The sequence below is a fragment of the Musa acuminata genome, chromosome BXJ3-8 (genome assembly GCF_036884655.1).
Source record: "Musa acuminata AAA Group cultivar baxijiao chromosome BXJ3-8, Cavendish_Baxijiao_AAA, whole genome shotgun sequence".
NCBI lineage: Eukaryota > Viridiplantae > Streptophyta > Magnoliopsida > Zingiberales > Musaceae > Musa > Musa acuminata.
The window spans coordinates 27115846-27139168 of NC_088356.1; the positions used below are offsets into that span (position 1 = coordinate 27115846).

The 23323-nt window shown below is 41.2% G+C and overlaps 1 pseudogene; it reads left to right on the forward strand.

The window, feature by feature from the left end:
* The first annotated feature begins 706 nt into the window (after window positions 1-706).
* Window positions 707-22239, forward strand: LOC103994868 (glycine--tRNA ligase, mitochondrial 1-like; annotated as a pseudogene).
* The last annotated feature ends 1084 nt before the right edge of the window (window positions 22240-23323 follow it).

Consider the following 23323-nt stretch of genomic DNA (forward strand, 5'->3'; position numbering starts at 1 on the left):
ACATATCAAATACTTTGATCCATAGAGCCTAAGGGAACATATCTTGTGCAAGATGTTTTCTCGATATTATGGATGCTTCTATCTTAGGCAGATGCATAAGATGTAAAGTTAGGACGCATCCTGCACCTTAATGCCCATATCCTTCTAGCTCAAATATGATAGTTAATTTTGATTATTAACACGAGATGACAAAATTGACCCGATGTAACTTATTTTTGTAAATTTTATATTGTTCAAAATTTTGAAGAATTCTATTTTTAACTGAAGTGAGGTCTTAAAGTTTGATAAAGAAGCTTGACCAGGGATACTACTTGATCAAGAAAGACTTGACTGTCAGACTTAAAACTCTTTAAAGAGCCTTAATCTGAGCCCATGAGATAATTTTTTTTGAAGGTGAAATTCTCTTATATTTGATAAAAAATCTATCTTACGCTAAGTTAGAAAGTTAAGAGTTCATCCTGAGAAAAAAATAGTTTTTTTATTTATGATATTTTATTCTATAGTCATTATTAATTATCAAGATAAACTACTTCAATAAAAAAAAATTTATGTTGACTGAAATTGATGTGGACGAGTCCACATCGATGACGGATGATTGTCTTATGGGCTCAAATGATCAAAAGATTTCTAACGCCAAAAGCCATATAGGCTGCTGATATTTGCTGGCCCGTTAACCAGGAAGGTTGCGAGATATTTCCACCCAAAGATGCCCTTCCCACTTGGCTTTCGCGTCCCGCGTTCGCGTTCTCCGCTGTCACTGAATCCCCAGCCTCATCCTGGGAGACGCCTGAAATTGCTGGAGGTTGATTGCTCCTGAGTGACGCCTGAAATTGTTCTCAAGGCATCTGGACATGTTGATAAGTTCACTGATCTGATAGTTAAAGATGAGAAGACAGGGCTATTGCAAAGAGAAGCTTGAAAAGGATCTTACATTGTCAGCAGAGAAGGTTGCAGAGCTTAAGCATGTCCTTAGCAGTGCTGGATGATCTTTCTGCTGACGAGTTGGGCACAAAGCTGAAGGAGTATAGCATAACAGCAACAGACACCAAGAACCCACTTTCTGATCCTTACCCATTCAACCTGTTTCAGAAAGATGTTTGATGTAATGCTTATGTATGTCCGTATCTTTTGGTATGTTCATACTTTATACAGCATATAAGGGACGGTCGAAGGCTTAATAGTCTCATTTTAGTTAAGTTGGTGGCCGCTTTAGGCTTGTAAATAAATATTGTATCATGAGGACACGTGTGAGAGATTTTCGGTCTATAGTGGATCATTTTACCCTTTTTTGTGTAACTGTTCAGAGCTTGTAAAGTCTATTTGTAATTTGTATTGTCTATGAAGTGTTTTCGGAGATGTTTGCTTGTGGATCCCGAGTGAGGTGTTCTCTCTAACCCGTTCTCTCTTTTGTTGGTCCTAAGAGACAATGGGAGGCTTCGGGGAGGTTGACCTTTACGGACGGACACGTAAGGGTGCCGCACGACTTAAGCAAAACCAGCTAAGTCCGTGATAGATGGTATCAGAGCGGGACAAGCACTCATAGAAACACTTATCATGCAAATGTGAGGGACCTAGCGGGGCTGCGTTGAGGGCAGTCAGCACACGCGCGACCGTTTGGGGGAAAACGGGCATGGAGATGTAGGGAAAAGGAGTCGCTCGGAGGAGCGGGCATCTGAGATTGGCATTCAGAGGAATGGCCAACCCTTCGCGTAAGAGGCACCATAAGAACAAACAAGCTTGGAAGAATGCGGAGCACACAAAGGTTGGGATGGCTGAGTTTGAGCTACGACTCAACGTTGACAACTATACTTGATGGTGCCCAAGGCAAGCGAGGCGCTTGGTAAAGGATGAGACCATCCAAGGTGGAATGAGTTGCTTAGCGACTGAAAGAGTTGTGCAAAGCTCACAAAGGTGAGGGGAATTGCTAACTCAAAGAATTCGGTACATATGCATAGGCTTGTATGCGGACGATGGAATGTTCACGGCCATCCCAAGACGACCGAAACTCGGTGCCATGGAGCATTGAAACTTTCTCTTCTACATGTGAAGGATACGTTTGTAGGAGGCTAAAGTGTGTAACGAGTTCAGCATGTTGCTAGGCCTTGAGTGGTGCAGCAGGGGTTGTATTGACGTGGAGTCGCAATCTAGCAAGGGTGTTTGCAGAAGGCAGAACAATGCACAGTTTGTTCAGTAGATCGGAGTAGTCCAAGGGGATAGTGGTCTCTGAAACGAAGAAAGATGTTGCTCCAACGGGACAGTTATCCAGGAGGGATAAGTCCCAGCTCTCCAGAGGGAGAATCATGTGGGACGGACCTCACAAGTTGAGGAGGAGACCTCAACAAACAACAACTCCACGAAGCTCAATGGACTGAGCAAGCGACGAGGAGTCGTCGCATGATCTCGCTCGAGAGAATGCATTGGTAGATGCATTGCGAGATCAAGTGGAGGAGCGACCCAAAGCAACACAAATGAAGGCACACTTGGAGTCGATATAGAGATCGGACTCAAGGGAAGGTTGACTCGTGGAATGGTGGGCGCGAGGGCCACCATCAACTCAATGCAAAAACGAGGAGTGGAGCAACTTTGGTGTAACTTGGCGAAGTACCCAAGCTGCATGAAGGGAGCCAGCATAGAAGATGGAACATAGAGCGGAGGCATAGTGCTTTCCTTGGACAAAGGTCAAGGATATGAACTCTTGCAAAGGCAAGAGTAGGATCATGTTGTTCCATGGGTCATTCATTCTGACAGAGCGGACTCATCTTGCATGGTGCCAAAGACGAAGGGAGCTTCTGGGCACATGCACCTTATCTCGGAGGAGCATTTGATGGAGGAACTAAGGCGACTCAATTTGCGGAGGCGAAGTTGGGTTTAGAAGGCCTTAGCACGAGGCAAGAGGACGCAGAGGCCGGTACTCTTGAAGAATATGCCAGTGTTGTCATTCAAGTTGCCATGAAGGAAGCGGTGCGCAGCGGAGATTGTGCTGGTAGGGGCAGAGGCCCAGGATCTAGACAATGGTGCACTAATTATAGCGAAGTCAGTGGACTTCAGGAGCTACTAGGCGACGGACTGTCCTAGAGCGGTGCTTCATCTAGGTGTGACCCAAGAGTGGGTGGATGAAGGTCAATTGCCAAAGAAGCGAACAAAATCGAAGGTAGAAGGGACCCTACGATATATTGGCAAAGGCTACACATGGAGGGATCACAATTCGAGTTCATCCCACAAGGATCAGAATGCAATGGAGATGTCACCAGGAGGCAACATGGTGCAGCGGATCGTGGTGGAACGGTTCGTGGCAAATACGATACACACGACATAGTCCCGTGAGGGACTAGATCATATGGAGGTATAATCGGGAGCTACTAAAAGCTCCACTTCGGTAAACAACATGATGGCAAGAAGGGCTATGAATTTAAGGTGTGAAGGCCATGGTACCGCAGAGGCAGGTCTTCCGTGCATGCATCAAATTTTGTATCGGATGAAAGCCTTGGTCATCAGCATATGGGGGTTGTGTTTCAACAAGGGAAAAGTTCGAATGCAAGTACCAGTGAGTCTCATGGGAGGGACTTGATCATGTAGAGGTCTGATCGAAGCAGCTAGAGAGTTGGACTGCTCTAGAGCCCATATTCGCTTAAGGGAGCCCGACAAGTCAGAGGACAAGGTCGAATAAGCGAACGTTGCTACCAAAGAAGCTAAGGAGAACAGAATCGGTGCAAATCCTATAATGCGATGCCAGAGGCCATGCATTGGAGTTGTAGTCTGTCTTTCCATCGACCAAAGGGAGCTGCTTGGAGAACACAGAGGTGTTGAAGCAGGGGGTCGAAAGGGGCGAGGAAGTGACGACGAGTCCAAAGGGACTTAGCTACCCAAAATCAAGCATTAGTTAGAATGGAGGTAGACTCAGTGGAGTGCCATAGAAACATATCTACTGATCGTAAAGAAAAGGGATGCAGATGCGAGGCGATGGATAGTAGGGTCATGGGCATAGCAACGCCATGGTACCATAGAGGCGAGACTTCCGTGAAAGTCATTGATCCCTTGCTCTCATGGAGGGAGAGCGCTTGGTCGTGAAAGGGGCCGAGGAGGTGGAGCATGCGGAGGCAAACTCCAAGTACCGAGACAAGGCTGAAGGGCAGAGGCCAAGGAACTTCATAAGACCGGTGTCAATGAGCTTCTCATCAAGATAGCTGAAAGTGAAGGACTTCAGGTCAAGCAAGAGTGCATGACCAAGGAACAAAGTAGACAGTACGCGGTGCTGTACCTTTGCTACTCAGTGGAGTAGGCGGCAGGGTTAATGGAGAAGACAGTACAATGCCAGAGGCGACCAAACCTATGAGAGAATCACTCCAAGTTGGGGTGAAAACTTCTTGCATTCTAGAAGTTCGATGGTATTGAGAAGGTGAATCACAGTAACTAACTCAATGCAAGAAGTGCAAACACTTCAAGTGCTTCAGAAGTGTGAGCAAAGAGTAGGCGAAGGAGCTTCTAGATAGCTGAAAGTGAAGGGCAGAGGCCAAGGAACTTCATAAGATGTCAATGAACTTCTCATCAAGATAGCTGAAAGTGAAGGACTTCGGGTCAAGCAAGAGTGTATGACCAAGGAACGAAGTAAACAGTACGCGGTGCTGTACCTTTGCTACTTAGTGGAGTAGGCGGCAGGGTTGATGGAGAAGACAGTACAATGCCAAAGGCGACCAAACCTATGAGAGAATCACTCCAAGTTGGGGTGAAAACTTCTTGCATTCTAGAAGTTCGATGGTATTGAGTAGGTGAATCACAGTAACTAACTCAATGCAAGAAGTGCAAACACTTCAAACACTTCTCAACTCTTAAGAGACTAGGCGAAACCGAGTACCCCAATTCTCTTATCTATCTAGCAGAGGAGCTCTGCACATGTTCAAAGACCCTTCGAAGATAATGGAAGACAATAGTTGTCAAATCCTCACCAACGATGATCAGTGCTACTGAGAGTAGATTGCCTGCTTCATTTCCCAACGAACTGTCATTTGAAAACGGAAGTGATGTGAACCTAATTAGAAGTGACAACTAAGTGAAAGAAGAGTTAATGGGCAAATTTTGTGGAGGAAGGACCCAAAAACTTCAGAAGTTTGCGAGACGATGCTCGTTAAAGCTCCAACAGGCATCCACCCAGTTCAAGCAGCATGAGCATTTGAGAGACTGGCGCTTAGTAAGGATGGTCTTTTCCTTCATCTGGAGGATTCGTAGGAACCAACAGGGATCAACACAACTCAGCCAACCCCACACTAGAGTCAGAGTCATTGGCGAGTTGAAGCAGCATAGCGGATTAAATGTTCGACTACTCAACAACAGCGGAGAGCAGCTAGGAGCCAAGAGGCGCATTGCAGCTAGAGCAGAAGATTGAAGACTCAGTAAAGGCGAGGAGTTGCAGTATCAACAAAGGCTTCGACGAGGACATCGAAGGAATAAGTGGGGGAGAATGTCACGGACAAACTTCTAAACAGAATGTTTGATATAATGCTTATGTATGTTCGTGTCTTTTGGTATGTTCATGCTTTGTACAACATGTAGAGGGACGACCAAAGGCTTAATAGTCCTATTTTAGTTAGGTTGGTGGCCGTTTTAGGCTTGTAAATAAAGGTTGTGTCATGAGGACACGTGTGAGAGATTTTCGGTCTATAGTGGACTATTTTACCCTTTGTTGTGCAACTGCTCAGAGCTTGTAAAGTCTGTTTGTAATTTGCATTGTCTATGAAGTGTTTTCGGAGATATTTGCTTGTGGATCCCGAGTGGCGTTCTCTCTAACTCGTTCTCTCTTTTGTTGGTCCTATGGGACAATGGGAGGCTTCGGGGAGGCTGACCTTTGCGGACGGACACGCAAGGGTGCCGAACGACTTAGGCAAAACCAGCTAAGTCCGTGACAATATGACCGGGTGAGATAATTTGCATAAATTTACTGGATACATGACAAGTCAGTTAGTAGCAGTTTGCATTTAGTTGTAAAATGCTTAACGTGTGGTTCTAGATATATGCGGCCAGAGACAGCACAAGGTATCTTCGTAAACTTTAAAGACTTGTATTATTACAACGGTAACAAGCTTCTGTTCGCAGCAGCTCAGATTGGCCAGGCATTTAGAAATGAGGTCTGGTACCATTGCATTTTTCTCTTTTGCTCTAGCTATTGAGCTTTTAGCACCAAAGATCTATACATCAATATGTTTTCTGTGTTAGGCACAATCTTATCTGTAATATTTTTCTTATTGGTAAACTAAAAGGGTTAAGTTGGTATATCGTGGCACGTGTTCGATCAATATTTGATCATGAATGTGTCTGTTCTGTTATGGGCATTGTCTTATTTACAAATTGCTTACTTCATCTGCTTGGATCTTTCAAGTTTGACTAGTTCTAGGGTTCAAGGTTCTAGGTTTAAGATACATGTTAGACATGAGGTCAATGTTAAATAAAGCATACACCAATGGGTCCACTATATGAGGATTAAGTATAGTCACTCAAGTGAAGTTGTGATTTTTAAAAAATAAGTCAGATTATATGGCATTAGGTAATTTTAGTTAGTGATCTCAAATGCTTTTGCACTTCCATGTGCTATAATAACAACCATTTATGTTAATTAAATTGGTATTTTCTTACTATTTTATCTATCTTTGATGATCAGATGAGTCACCTACTGAACGAACATAGTAGGTCTGCTAGTGAGACCTCGTAGCTTTAAGATTTTTATTTCAGACGCATTTATATTATAGAAACACATCTTAATCGCATTCGTTAACAATACACATGAATAATAATTTTGGATAATTCCCTTTGTCAAATCATTGAAAGAGTCCAATCATACAGCATCAATATAAACTAATGTAAATTTATTTTATATGTCTATCAGATAGATGTATTGTTAATAAATGTGATTAAGATCCCTACGATGTGTGATCTATATTATAGATATCTCTAAAATAAAAATAGTAAAGAACTACGAGGTCTTATTAAATGACTGTGACTCATCTGATCGAAAATAGATAAAATAGTAAAAAATGTTGATGTAATTAATATGAATCGTTGTTATTGTAAAATATAGAAGGTGCAAAAGCATTTGTAATCATTATCTTATCATATAATTTGATTTTTTTTTTTTCTTCTAAATCATAGCTTCACTTGAGTGATTTGGTTGAACTGAATTCAGATTCAAATCACCGTAACTTAAATCAATTTGGGCTAGGTGAGTGCCTGGATCGTCCAAAGCCCGAGCCCAAGTGTGTGCCTATGTGGTGTTAACCTTGCCTTGCCCTAGCACGTCTTGATTTCACTGCTATGACCAATCCGTAAAGAATGGATTTTGTTATGATGAGGTTTGTCAATGTTATTTTCTCCTCATTCAACTGTTATCTAATCATACTTTATTAAAATATATGATGTGCAGATTTCACCTTGCCAAGGTCTTTTGCGAGTTCGTGAATTTACATTAGTGGAGATTGAACGTTTTTGATGTTTCCTAGGAAGGAGCAAATGACAGGGGAAACAGCAAAACCTATGATCCTTGGTGAGGCAGTTTCAAAGGTTGGTTTATATCTCTCCCACTCTATATACTTCTAATGCGTTATAACGAGGCCTTCTGTTTATAGAACTTGAATGACAGACAATTGTCAACAATGAAACACTTAGGCTGCTTCATAGGGAAGGTATATCTTTTTTTGATGGGGATATAAAGTGGAATAATCTTTGTATATGAACAAATACTAGCAGACCATGATATATGATATGTAACGGAATTAAATGAAATCACAATCAAATAGAACACTAAGATATACGTGAAAAACCCCTCCAATGTGAAGGGTGAAAACCACGGGGCAAACTAGATATAATCCACTATGAGAATAATGAATATACAAATCTCAATCTCTTGCTTTAAACCCTAGCAACAATCACAAGAGAACAACTAGGATACAAAGATCACGTCACTGTCCACGATATCTAAAACCTCCCCAAATAATCACAGCAAGAGTCTACTGTAGATTTGATCTAACCTGAGATGAGAACACTGCTAGATGATTGAGAACAGTCTCTCTGCATTGTCCTTATTTTCTTCCCTTTCTTTCTCTTATTTTTCTGTCTTTCTCTTCTCCTCTTTTCTACTGCAAAGCTCTCTACGTTGCTGCCCTTTTCTGCCCAAAAAACACAGCCGCCTCCTTGCCAAAACGCAGCCACCACACCCCTCTTATATTGATCTAGGGTTAGGTTAAGAGGGGGTGTAGGCTATAGGCTGATAAAGCCCACATTGGGCTGAATATGGGTTGTCAGCCTAACAACCTCCCCCTTCAACCCATAAGGGAGGTTGTCCCATGACTCTTCAATGTGAAGCCATGCCGACCAGCTGTCGGCATATCTCCCGACTTTCTTTTGGTAAAGTCTTTGTCAACATGTCTGCTCCGTTGTCATATGTATGAATTTTCTGAAGCTGCAACTGCTTCTCTTCAAATACATTTCGAATCCAGTGATATATGATATCTATATGCTTTGACTTGGAATGAAACATTGGGTTCTTACACAAATAGATGACACTCTGGCTGTCACAATGCACCACATAATTTTTCTGTTTCAGCCCCAATTCATGTAAGAATTCTTTCATCCATAACATTTATTTGCATACCTCTGTAACAGCAATATATTTTGCTTCTGTGGAAGAGAGAGCAATATACCTTTGCAACCTGGATTGTCATGACACAGCTCCCCCTGCAAAAGTAAGTACATAACCTAAAGTAGACTTCCTCGTATCTATATCTCTTGTCATATCTATATCTCTTGTCATATCTATATCTGTGTAACCTGTCAACACATGTGATCCACCTCCAAAGCTTAAACAAACCTTAGAGCTCCCTCTGAGATATCTAAAAATCCACTTCACTGCTGCCTAGTGCTCTTTGCCTGGATTTACAAGAAATCTGCTAGTAACACTAACTGCATATGCGATGTCTAGCCTCGTACATACCATTGCATACATTAAACTTCCAACTGCTGAAGCATAAGGAACCTTTTGCATTTTCTCCTTCTCCTCATCACTTGACAGACTCTGTTCTGAGCATAACTTGAAGTGACTTGCAAGAGGAGAACCAACTGGATTTGCATTGCTCATACTGAATCTTTCCAATACCTTCTCGATGTTTTTCTCCTATGACAACCAAATCTTCTTATTTTTCCTGTCACGGAAAATCTGCATATCTAGTATTTGCTTTGCTAGCCCCATGTCCTTCATTGCAAAAGACTCACTCAGCTCTTTCTTCAATCTGTCAATTTTAGATATATTTTTCCCAAGAATAAGCATATCATCAACATAAAGTAAGAGAATAATAAAATCCTCACCAAACCATTTGATATACACACAATGATCTGAAGCTGTTCTTTTGTATCTATTTTCTGTCATAAATGAATCAATCTTTCTGTACCACTATCTTGGAGCTTGCATTAGCCCATACAAGCTCTTCTTCAATTTACAGACAAAGTTCTCTTTACCTTTAACTTTGAAGCCTTCTAGTTGCTCCATATTGTTAGGATCGAGAGCACTAAGAGGGGGGGGGGGGGGGGGGGTAAATTAGTGCAGCGGAAATCTTACAGCGATTAAAACCAAAAGCTGCGTTCGTTCAATAAAAACTATTATGATGCAAAAGCTAATTCTCAGTTTGTATCTAAGTGCAGTTTGCGTCTAAGCGCAGATTGCGTCTAAGCGCAGTTTGCGTCTAAACACAGTTTGCGTCTAAGCATAGTTTGCGTCTAAGCGCAGTTTACGTCTAAACGCAGATTTACGTCTAAACGCAGTTTTACGTCTAAACGCAGATTTACGTCTAAACGCAGTTTTACGTCTAAACGTAGATTTACGTCTAAACTCAGATTTACGTCTAAACGTAGTTTTATGTCTAAATGCAGATTTATGTCTAAACGCGGTTTTACGTCTAAACGCAGATTTACGTCTAAACTCAGATTTACGTCTGAACGCAGTTTTACGTCTAAACGCAGATTTACGTCTAAACGCAGTTTTACGTCTAAATGCAGATTTACGTCTAAACTCAGTTTACGTCTAAAACGTCTTTACACAGTTTACGTCTAAACGTAATTTTTACGTCTAGACGCAGTTTCAAAGGGATCTGAACTTTAGAAACTCGTTCGTAAAAGCGCAGAAGACAGTTTTGCAGAATCAAGGCGTAAACGTAAACTGCAATGTAAATATCGTACGAAAACGCTGGTTTACGTCTGAAAGCAGATTCGGACAGATCAGCACTTAGAAACTTGTTCGTGAAGGCGTAGAAGACAGTTTTGCAGAATCAAAACGTAAACTGTAATGTACGAAAACACCGATTTACGTCTGAATGCAGATTCGGAAAGAACAACACTTAGAACTTGTTCGTAAAAGCGCAGAATGCAGTAGTTATGAAGGAGGTTTGCAGTAATGATAAAGTGCTCAAAATAAACGCAAACCAGATATTTAGAGTGGTTCGGTCAGTCTTGACCTACTCCACTTTTGGCTTCCTCCACCAACGAGGTCACCGACGTCAACTAGAGGCCTTCCTTCAATTAGGCGAAGGCCAACTGCCCTTTTTACAGTTTCTCTCCTTTTGGCAGGCTCAGGAGACAACCTTTACAGACCTTTCTCTCCTCACTTTACAACTCAAAACTTGAAGAACAGAAGGAGGAGACTTAAAGGCTTTACAACACTTTTGAGCTCTTAGAATCACAGAAAAGATCAAGATTTCGGTATAGGTCTGTATCTTTTCAGTGCTGAATGGGTGGGGTATTTATAGGCCCCAACCCAGTTCAAATTTGGAGCTCAAAACGATCAAATCCCGGAATTCCGGGATCAGGCGGTTGCACCTCTTGACTGGAGAGGTTGCACCGCCTGGCAGAGCTCGAAGACCGAGCTCAGGAGGTGCCACCTCTCTGTTAGGGAGGTTGCACCGCCCAGTCTTGCTCGAAGACTGAGCTCAGGCGGTGCCACCTCTCTGTCAGGGAGGTTGCACCGCCCAGTCTAGCTCGAAGACTGAGCTCAGGCGGTGCCACCTCCCGGCTGGGGAGGTTGCACCGCCCAGTCTCGCTGGGAGGCTTAGCCCAGGCGGTGCCACCTCCTGGCCTAGGCGATTGCACCTCCTGGTGCAATCAGGGTCCGAATGGTTAGCTCCATTCGGCCCAATTTCAGTCTTTCAGGGGCCCAATTGCCCCAAGATTAAGCTAATGGGATCACCTCCCATTTTCCAACTTAATCAACGTGCTAACTACGATTAGATCTAAGACAATTTCTGCAGCTTTGCTTCGGTGCGTCAATCGCTTCTTCCGGCGAGTTTCCGACGAACTTCCGTCGATCATCCGATGAACCCTCGGTGATGCTCCTGCGGACTTCCGGCAAACTCCTGGACTTTGCGACGATCCACTTGGCAAGTTCCGACGAGCTTCGCTTGGCATGCTTTTGGACTTCTCGGATCTGTTCTCGTAGAACCTCCGACGACCGTCCGAACTTCCGTCGAACTCTCGAACTCCCAACGTGATCATGAACTTGACTCCGGCGCAACTCCTGCTGCTTGTCTAACTTTCATCGTAGTTAATCCTGCACACTTATCTCAAACACATAGATTAGACAACAAATGACAATTGACTTCATCATCAAAATCCGAGATTCAACAATCTCCCCCTTTTTGATGATGACAATCAATTGATAATGGAGTTATCCTTAACTCCCCCTGTCTATATGCCATAGTTGAGATAAGTCAACCTTGAATTCAAGACCTGAGAATTCAAGTGACGTATTGATAAGTTAGATCAGTTAAACTCATCAATACTCCCATCATGATACTCATCATGATGTATCTCTTCAAGGATGATGTCAAGGCTTGACATACATCATCAAGTTTGTATGATTGTGTTTGTAACTATTCATCATGTAGTTTGAACATTATCATATAAAGCTGTGAAGCACTATTACATGATGCACACATTTGAAATATTCTAGCAAGTTTTACATTTTCTTCACATGATAAGATATCAACTTAAGGCATAATGCAAACTTTAGCACATGTTCATATATCTCTTGGTGATGCAAGGATGGCATAATCATAGCAGTGTGTTTATAGCATCACTCATAGTATTTCTAATCATGGCAGTGTTTATCAATTCATATATCTATTCATATATCTCCCCCTTTGTCATCAACAAAAAGCATAGTAATTATGATACCAGGAAAATAATAATAGCAAGCTTATAGAGGAATTTTACATAGATTGCTTTAAATACTTCTTCCCCTTTTTGTTATAATCCATTGTCTATGTAAAGATTTTGCAGGATGAAATACATACACATGAATCACTTCATCAAATCTATTTCAGAAACTTATTTTTCATGAAAGTGTACGAGAAAATCTGGTGTATAGCATTCAAAAAATAAGATGCATTCGGACAAGATTTTGTTGCAGATTTTCACATATAATCATAGAAACATGGCAATCAAGTGGTTTGATCATTCAATATAGTCCGAAAAATAATTTTAACAAATTTATCTATTCGGACACATCAACATTCCTAATTCTGAATCAAAGCACAAGGTTTTCAAAACTTTTAGTTTCAAAGCACAACATTCTTAATTTGGACACATCACATACCAAACAGTAATGATACCATAAAAATCTGAGATAACTTTTACCACAATATGCAAGATATATGTTTACCACGATAGATGTTTACAGCCAGCACATCAGAAGTGAGTAAGAAGTTTACAACAATAACAGGTGTTCAATAAGTTCATTGATGAGGTGGAAAATTAAAGTGCCTAAACAAGGAGTCAAATTGACTATGAATTTGCTGCAGCTCAGATAGGATTTGATCTTGTCGTTGTTCAATCCGTTCTTGTCTCTGTTCGAATCGATCCATTCGAATCCCAATTTCTTCGATGGATGTATGAGTTTGCTCAACTGGATGTGTTTCCTCAAAGGGAAGGGTCGGAGGAGATTGGGTACCCCTAAATACTGGTGTTTCCGGTTCTGGTTCAGGTTGAGGGTGATCAGTCCTTCTAGGGATTCTAACCCAGTTACCGTTTCTATAGTAACATCTTAGTCGGTGAAGTAGATTTTTGTTTATTATGCTGAATCGATCTACTTTCATTACTTCTTCTTCTGGTGGTATTAGAATGTCGTAAGCTTTCATTATTCTTGTGATTATACCACCATATGGGAGCATCATATCTTTCTTATATAATTCTAACATATTTTGTTGAATAAGATAGCCAAGACAGATGTCATGTCCCTTCATGATTGAGTACATAGTTCTTAATTCTAATTGACTTATTTCATAATGATGGTATTGTTTAGGAAGAATTATACTAGTCATGATATAATGAAGTATCTTAGTGTTCAAAGGCAATAGATGTTCACAACTTTTAGGAACTAATGCTATGTTAGGATTGTCAAAGATTGTTCCTAAGGCTTCAACATAGGATGTTCCAATACTTTCATCATCCCATGATCCTCTGAAGTAAAGTCCTATGCTTTTTATGGGAATGCCTATTATATCACAAATGAACCTATCAGTGATTGTGATGTGTTGTCCTAAAAGATAAGTGGACATCCTTTCTTCATCATCTATTTGTATGTTATTGTAAAATAATCTAACTAGCCTAGGATAGATGGGTTCGTTAATCTGCAAGATTGGAAGTAGATCTAGGTTTGCAAACCATTGGATAGTCTCTAAGTCTCTTAGTTCATTTAGATCTACGTATTTTCCCTTACTGATACATCTAAGTTCGAAAGAGGGAAATTTTTCAGCATGGTATTTTGAATCGAAAAGAGTGAAATCAAACTCTTCTATTAATCTCCTCTTTCCCTTGTCCCTTGAGGATCTTCTAGATCCCATAACTACTGCTGTTCAGAGGGATGATGATGAGCAAGAGTAAATGAAGAGCAAAACAGAATTTAAGGGCTTCTTAGAGAGTACCTTTGTGAAATCTTCAAGAGAAGGAAGGATTCTTGATGTTTTGCTCCGAAATGGAAGATATTTGGATGGCTTAGAGGAGTGAAATGAGAATGGAGGAGACTTGGAAGAGTAGAGGAGGAAATGGGAGTGAGTTGGGGTCGGTTTCACAACCGGCCCTAGTGTGGGTTTAAAAAGGCAGAGTTGCGGGCGGTTGCACCTCTGGCTGGAGCGGTGCAACCTCTGGCAACCCGTGGTAGCTGGAGGTGCCACCGCCAGCTGGAGAGGTGCCACCGCCTGCAGCCAGTGAGCACCTAATATGATTTGATCAGGGAGCCTTTGCCTTGAGGAGAGTTTCAGAGCAATTAATGTTTGTTACGTGATTTCGTATGAGTTTTTATTTAAGGAAGAAGCTCTTGTACGATCAAGATAGATCTTTTAACGTGCATATGTCATACGTATGTTGATAGTTTGTTTGGTATCCCTTTTAAGATCATGACATATTTAGTTTCTTCATGATACAAGAATTAATTCGTAGATGATAGTGTTAACGGGTTTTGAAGATCAAGGGGATATGTGAATTTGGATATCATATGTTTCTAATAAGGCTGTATCCAAATCGTATTTGTGATTTCATAACTTCCATTTGTTACTTAAGCGTTGCGAGTTCCTTTTTGATTCCTGGTTTATGACCATCAAGAGTCAAGGAGCAGAATATTATTTCTTGCTCCGGCCTAAAATTTTAATGTTTTTATAGGAAGGGATGATCTTTAGGAACCCATTTGCTTTTGGGTGCCTCATAAATAGATCTACATTTCTTATCATGTTGCATAGAATTTGTCATGGTTCCTTTAGGAACCCAAATCAATTTGTTTGGACTTATTTTCTTGAATAGACAACAATGTGTCTTGTGTCCAGATTTGCAACAGAAGTTGCACTTGGTTTGTTGTTGAACATGTAAGATGGAGCCTTTTATGAAGGTGGTTGGATTTTGGTGAGGACTTCTCACAAATCCAATTCCACTCCTTTTGGGAACGTGACCCTTGTTTGTAAGGATCATGTTCAATGACTTGCTACCAACCTCGAATTTCTTCAAGGTATCCTTAAGTAGCAAGTTTTCTTTTTGGAGAGTTTCTAGATTATGGCATTTTATGCATGGGCTTAAACTATCATGATGTTCAGCATTTAACTTATCGAAATTACAAATAAGACTATCATGCTCCTTTTTTAGCAATTTGTATTTACTACTGATAATCTTATACTCATCAAACAATTCATGGAAAGCATTTAATAATTCATCGAAAGATAAATCTGTATCTATTGAATTTGTTACCTCATCTTCGATGGCCATTAAGGCGTAATGAGCAACTTGCTCGGTGTTGGACTCTTCTTCTTCGGATGCGCTTGAGTCATCCCATGTTGCTTGAAGCGCTTTTTTCTTTGATGTTCTCTTCTTGACTTGGGGACAATCACTCTTGTAGTGTCCCGGCTTTTTGCATTCATAGCAGATTACTTGGTCCTTCTTGGGTTCAAGTTTATTTTTTGCATCATTCTTAAACTTGTTTCTTTTAAAGAACTTTTTAAACTTTCTTGTTAGAAGTGCCAAGTCATCATCACAGTCCTCATCACTTGAGTTTTCTCTCAAGTGGCATTCAGAAGTTTTGAGTGCCATATCCTTCCTGTTCTTTGGAAGGATGTCTTCTTGCTCTTCATGAGCTTTACAAGTCATTTCGTAGGTCATTAATGACCCGATTAGTTCTTCAAGAGGGAAATTTCGTAAATCTTTTGCCTCTTGAATAGCAGTGACTTTAGGATCCCAACTCTTAGGAAGGGATCTTAGTATTTTGTTAACCAGCTCAAAATCCGAAAAGCTCTTTCCGAGTCCTTTTAGACCGTTGACGACATCCGTGAAACGGGTAAACATGTCGCCAATGGTTTCACTCGGTTTCATGCGGAAAAGTTCAAGAGAATGTAACAACAAATTGAGTTTTGACTCTTTTACTCTACTTGTGCCCTCATGGGTCACTTCGAGTGTGTGCCAAATATCAAATGCAGTTTCACAAGTTGAAACACGGTTAAACTCGTTTTTATCAAGTGCACAAAATAAGGCATTCATAGCCTTTGCATTAAGAGCGAAAGCCTTTTTCTCCAAATCATTCCAATCGATCATTGGAAGAGAAGACTTCGAAAATCCGTTTTCGACAAGATTCCACAGTTCAAAATCCATAGAAATAAGAAAGATCCTCATTCAGGTCTTCTAGTAGGTGTAGTCCGTCCCACTGAACATGGGTGGACGCATAATAGAATGCCCCTCTTGGTTTCCGGCGTATGCCATTTCTCTTTGGGTTTTAATCCGTTAGAGAGTTAACCTCGCTTTGATACCAATTGTTAGGATCGAGAGCACTAAGAGGGGGGGGGGGGGGGGGGTGAATTAGTGCAGCGGAAATCTTACAGCGATTAAAACCAAAAGCTGCGTTCGTTCAATAAAAACTATTATGATGCAAAAGCTAATTCTCAGTTTGTATCTAAGTGCAGTTTGCGTCTAAGCGCAGATTGCGTCTAAGCGCAGTTTGCGTCTAAACACAGTTTGCGTCTAAGCGCAGTTTGCGTCTAAGCGCAGTTTACGTCTAAATGCAGATTTACGTCTAAACGCAGTTTTACGTCTAAACGCAGATTTACGTCTAAACGCAGTTTTACGTCTAAACGTAGATTTACGTCTAAACTCAGATTTACGTCTAAACGCAGTTTTACGTCTAAACGTAGATTTACGTCTAAACGCGGTTTTACGTCTAAACGCAGATTTATGTCTAAACTCAGATTTACGTCTGAACGCAGTTTTACGTCTAAACGCAGATTTACGTCTAAACGCAGTTTTACATCTAAACGCAGATTTACGTCTAAACTCAGTTTACGTCTAAAACGTCTTTACACAGTTTACGTCTAAACGTAATTTTTACGTCTAGACGCAGTTTCAAAGGGATATGAACTTTAGAAACTCGTTCGTAAAAGCGCGGAAGACAGTTTTGCAGAATCAAGGCGTAAACGTAAACTGCAATGTAAATATCGTACGAAAACGCTGGTTTACGTCTGAAAGCAGATTCGGATAGATCAGCACTTAAAAACTTGTTCGTGAAGGCGTAGAAGATAGTTTTGCAGAATCAAAACGGAAATGTAAACTGTAATGTACGAAAACACCGATTTACGTCTGAATGCAGATTCGGAAAGAACAGCACTTAGAACTTGTTCATAAAAGCGCAGAATGCAGTAGTTATGAAGGAGGTTTGCAGTAATGATAAAGTGCTCAAAATAAACGCAAACAAGAGATTTAGAGTGGTTCGGTCAGTCTTGACCTACTCCACTTTTGGCTTCCTCCACCGACGAGGTCACCGACGTCAACTAGAGGCCTTCCTTCAATTAGGCGAAGGCCAACTGCCCTTTTTACAGTTTCTCTCCTTTTGGCAGGCTCAGGAGACAACCTTTACAGACCTTTCTCTCCTCACTTTACAACTCAAAACTTGAAGAACAGAAGGAGGAGACTTAAAGGCTTTACAACACTTTTGAGCTCTTAGAATCACAGAAAAGATCAAGATTTCGGTATAGGTCTGTATCTTTTCAGTGCTGAATGGGTGGGGTATTTATAGGCCCCAACCCAGTTCAAATTTGGAGCTCAAAACGATCAAATCCCAGAATTCCGGGATCAGGCGATTGCACCTCTTGACTGGAGAGGTTGCATCGCCTGGCAGAGCTCGAAGACCGAGCTCAGGCGGTGCCACCTCTCTGTTAGGGAGGTTGCACCGCCCAGTCTTGCTCGAAGACTGAGCTCAGGCGGTGCCACCTCTCTGTCAGGGAGGTTGCACCGCCCAGTCTAGCTCGAAGACTGAGCTCAGGCGGTGCCACCTCCCGGCTGGGGAGGTTGCACCGCCCAGTCTCGCTGGGAGGCTTAGCCCAGGCGGTGCCACCTCCTGGCCTAGGCGGTTGCACCTTCTGGTGCAATCAGGGTCCGAATGGTTAGCTCCATTCGGCCCAATTTCAGTCTTTCAGGGGCCCAATTGCCCCAAGATTAAGCTAATGGGATCACCTCCCATTTTCCAACTTAATCAACGTGCTAACTACGATTAGATCTAAGACAATTTCTGCAGCTTTGCTTCGGTGCGTCAATCGCTTCTTCCGGCGAGTTTCCGGCGAACTTCCGTCGATCATCCGATGAACCCTCGGTGATGCTCCTGCGGACTTCCGGCAAACTCCTGGACTTTGCGACGATCCACTTGGCAAGTTCCGACGAGCTTCGCTTGGCAAGCTTCTGGACTTCTCGGATCTGTTCTCGCAGAACCTCCGATGACCGTCCGAACTTCCGTCGAACTCTCGAACTCCCAACGTGATCATGAACTTGACTCCGGCGCAACTCCTGCTGCTTGTCTAACTTTCATCGTAGTTAATCCTGCACACTTATCTCAAACACATAGATTAGACAACAAATGACAATTGACTTCATCATCAAAATCCGAGATTCAACACATATAAATTTCCTCCTCCAAATCCCAATAAAGGAAAGCTGTCTTCACATCTAACTGTTCAACCTCCAAGTCCTGGCTAGCAGCAATACCAAGAGCAACACGAATAGAAGACATTTTAACAACAGGAGAAAAAATCTTTTCAAAGTCAATACCTTTCTTTTGACCAAAGCCTTTCACAACCAATCTAGCTTTGTGCTTTGGTTGAGAACAATATTCTTGAGTCTTTAACCTAAAAACCCACTTGTTCTTCAAGGCCTTCATTCCATTTAGTAGTAGCACCAAATCATAAGTGTGGTTTCTGAAGAGCATCCATCTCTTCTTGCATAGCAACTAACCACTTCTCTTTCTGCTCACTTTCAATTGCTTTCTGGTAATTCTCTGGTTCACCTGCATCAGTAAGCATCACATACTCATATATAGAGTACCTTCTGGAAGGTTGACGTTGTCTAGAAGATCTTCTCAATTGAGGTTTTGCGGGAAGTTGCTCTCCAACTTCTTCTTGCTCAACATGTCCTGCAGGTAGATCAACATCAGGCTCTACACTATCTTCCTGCACATCTCCCCCATCACCCTGATATACTGGAGGAGTAATTGGGTCACAATCTGCTAATCCTTCTATAGAAGTATTGGCTAGTGCCTTCTTCTTCAAATCTTCAAAAGTTTGATCCTCAAAGAAGACTACGTCTCTGCTTCTAAACACCTTCTACTTTTCTAGATCCCAAAGCCTGTAACCAAAATAATCATGTAAGTAGCCAAGAAAAATATATTCTTTAGACTTACCATCCAGCTTGGACCTCTCATTGTTTGGAATATGTGCAAATGCACGATAACCAAACAATCTCAAATGCCTGTAGAAAATATCTTTCTCTAACCATACATGCTCTGCAACATCACCATCTAGGGTTGTACATTGTGATAAGTTGATCACATCAACTGTAGTCCTCAAAGCCTCATTCCAAAACCTTTTGGGTAGCTTGGCATATGAAAGCATACATCTGATTTTTTTCATGATTGTGCGGTTCATCCTCTCTGCAATAGCATTATGCTGAGGTGTACCAGGAATTGTCATCTCATGTTGGATCCCATGTGACCTGTAATAATCATTAAATAATCTTGTATACTCACCACTATTATCTGATCTTATGCATTTTAATTGCCTTTCTGTCTCCCTTTTAACCCTGGCATGAAACTCTTTGAAGACATTAATAACCTGATCTTTGGTCTTCAAATCATAGGCCCAAACTTTCCTGGAAAAATCATCTATAAAAGTGACAAAATAAAGTGCACCACTTATACCAAGAACATCAACAAATCCACTAGGAGTTTTTGTCCTCAAAGGACCACATACATCTGTATAAACACGGTCTAAGGCATACATTTTTCTAGACAAAGTAGGACTAGCAAATGAAACTCTATGTTGTTTACCTGCCAAATAATCAATACAAGGGTTCAAATGTATACCTTTGAGGTCTGGTAATACCTCTCTCTTGGAAAGAGCTTACAGCCCCTTCTCGCTCATGTGTCCCAATCGCCTATGTCACAACTCCATGCTGAAGTCTTTTTCTGTAGCATTTAATTGCTCACCATAAACTTTAGCCTGCAACCTGTATAAAGTATGATATTTCTTTCCATTAGCTATTACAAGAGAACCCTTACTGAGCTTCTATTGCCCTCTATGAAATATGCTATCATAGTCTTCATCATCTAGCCTTCCAACTGAAATTAAATTTAGCATCAAGTCAATCACATGCCTCATATCCTTAAGGACCAACTTGCAACCAAGGTTGGTCTTTAAATGAATATCACCCATGCCTATGATGTCTGCTTGCCATAGTTGCCCATCTTGACAACACCAAAATTTCCAGACCTGTATATAGCAAAAAACTCCCTCTGTGGTGTAGCATGATAAGAAGCACTTGTGTCAATCACCCACTCAAGATCCTAACATACACAAGAAAAAATATCATCAGAAGGAGATAAAATTAAATAATCACCACCCTGCACTGTAGCTATGATATTATCTTTCGACTTTATAGACTCCACTTCTTTTCCCTTTTTCTTGCTCTTCTTAGGTTGCTTACATTTGTTCTTGTGATGTCCTTTCTCACTACAGTTATAGCAAACAATATCTTTTATTGATCTTGACTTGCTCCTACTCATGCGTGAACTGCTTCTAGACTTTGACCTTCCTCTGTTCTCTGAGATAAGTGCCTGTGAATCATTCTGAGATGTTGCTGAACTCTTTCTTCTCAGCTCCTCATTCAACAAACTGCTTGTTACTTGACTTATGGTGACAGTACCATCTGACGCATAATTACTGAGGAAAATCAGTGTCTCCAAACTTTCTGGTAATGAACTGAGAAGTAACAATGCCTGCAACTAAGATATACGTGATATGCAGACCATGATATGCAGCGGAATTAAATGAAATCACAATCAAATAGAACACTAAGATATATGTGGAAAACCCCTCCAATGTGAAGGGTAAAAACCACGGGGCAAACTAGAGATAATCCACCATGAGAATAATGAATATACAAATCTCAATCTCTTGCCCTAAACCCTAGCAATAATCACAAGAGAACAATTGGGATACAAGGATCACGTCACTGTCCATGATATCTAAAACCTCCCCAAGTAATCATGGCAAGAGTCTACTGTAGATTTGATCTAACTTGAGATGAGAACACTGCTAGATGATTGAGAATAGTCTCTCTACATTGTCCTTGTTTTCCTTTTCTGCCCAAAAAACGTAGCCACCTCCTTGCCAAAACACAGCCACCACACCCTCCTTATATTGATCTAGGATTAGATTAGATTAAGAAGGGGTGTGGACTATAGGTTGATAAAACCCACATTGGGCTAAATATGAGCTGTCAGCCCAACACACCTTGGAATAGATAAAGATCGTTTACACTTCAGGCAGCATTTGCCAAATGAAATGGCTCATTATGCTGCGGACTGTTGGGATGCGGAGATAGAGTGCTCCTATGGTTGGATCGAATGTATTGGCATTGCTGACAGATCTGCTTATGATCTACGGGCTCATTCAGTGAGTTCCAGGGACCTCATCACCATGGATGCTTTAGTGAATAAAGATATTTAGTATTGTAAACCCTTTGCATTATCTTGAAGCAATTCAGAAGTATGTAACACTGGAAAGTAACTCATGACAGGTTCATTACTTATCCAATATAACATATGGAAACTTGTTTTCTGTGTCACTTCATACATTTTATGTGATTATTACTTCTCACACAAGTGGACTTTGTATTTGCCTTCTTGGGTGATCAGAGTCTAATTCTCTCACTCTCATATTTAATTGATCACTAGTTAATGATCAGTAACTCTATCTCATACCAAATTACGCATTATATACCAAATGTGCTTGCCCTTGATATTCTACAAGTAACCAAACCTGGACCATCTTGAGTGTAATTGAACTTACATGAATCTATGTACAGGAGAAAAGTGGTGTTCCTTTGGTTGCTCATGAGAAGTTCTCAGAACCCAGAGAGGTGGAGGTAAGCTTTTCTTCATCATAATACTCGATAAGACTCCAGAAATTACTTATTGTGCCGTCAAAAAAAGAACTTGGTCATGCATTTAAGGGCAACCAAAAGATGGTAGTTGAAGCATTAGAGGTAAATTGAAATTTTAGCTTGCTGTTACAAGTTCGTTTTATGATTGCTGTTATTCTTGTTATTGTTCTTGCCTAAGCATTCTTTGGACAGGCCATGAGTGAGAAGGAAGCATGGGAAATGAAAGAAGCGATCGACGAGGAGTATGTCCATCCGTGAGCGGGATTGCAAGGAGCATATTGGTTTTGTTTTGTGCCGTAAAAGAAGTGATCGACGGGTCATAAACAAAACTATAAACATACTCATGTATGTCCGTGTTTTTCGGTTTTGTTCATCCTTTGCACAGCACGTAAAGGGCTGACAGTAGACTTAGTACCCTCAATTTCTTTAGTTTTGGTGATCATCGTAGGTTTGCAAACAAAGGTTGTATCATGTGGGCACTTATGAGGATTTCGATCTTTAATGAATTATTTTGGACCTTTTTTTGTGCGATCGTTTAGAACTTGTAAAGTCTATTTGTAATTTGCATTGGCTATAAAGTGTTTGTTGAAATGATTGTTTGTGGATATCGAGTGAAACATTTTGTCTAATATGTTTTCTCTTTTGTAGGTCTTAAGGAACCATAAGAGGTTTTGAAGAGGTTAACCTTTGCGGATGGACACTCAAAGGTGTCGCATGACTTAGGCCAAACGAACTAAGTGCGTGACATATGATATCAGAGCGGGACAAGTACACATAAAAACACTTGTATGCAAACGTGGGGGGCCTAGCGGGGTTACGTTGAAGGTAGCCAGCATGCACGATCATTTGGAGGAAACAAGCATGGAGATGTAAGGAAAAGGAGTCGCTCAGAGGAGCGAGCATTTGAGATTGACATTCAAAGTAATGGCCAACCCTTCGCGCAAGAGGTATTATGAGGACAAGTTAGTTGGGAAGAATGCATAGCGTACAAATGTTGGGATGACTAAGTTCGAGCTACGACTCGACGTTGGCAACCATACTTGATTGTGCTCCATGGCAAGTGAGGCGCTTAGTAAAGGATAAGTTCGTGCAAAGTGGAATGGGATGCTCAGCGACCGAAAGAGTTGTGCAAAACTCACAAAAGTGAGGGGAATTGTTAACTCGAAGAATTTGGTACTCATGCAAGGGCTTGTATATGGACGATGAAATGTTCGTGGCTGTCCAAAGACAATCGAAACTCGATGCCATGGTGTATTGAAACTTTTTATTCAGCATGAAAAGGATACATTCGTAGAGGTTGAAGTGTTCAGTGAGTTTAACATATTGCTAGGCCTCGAGGGGT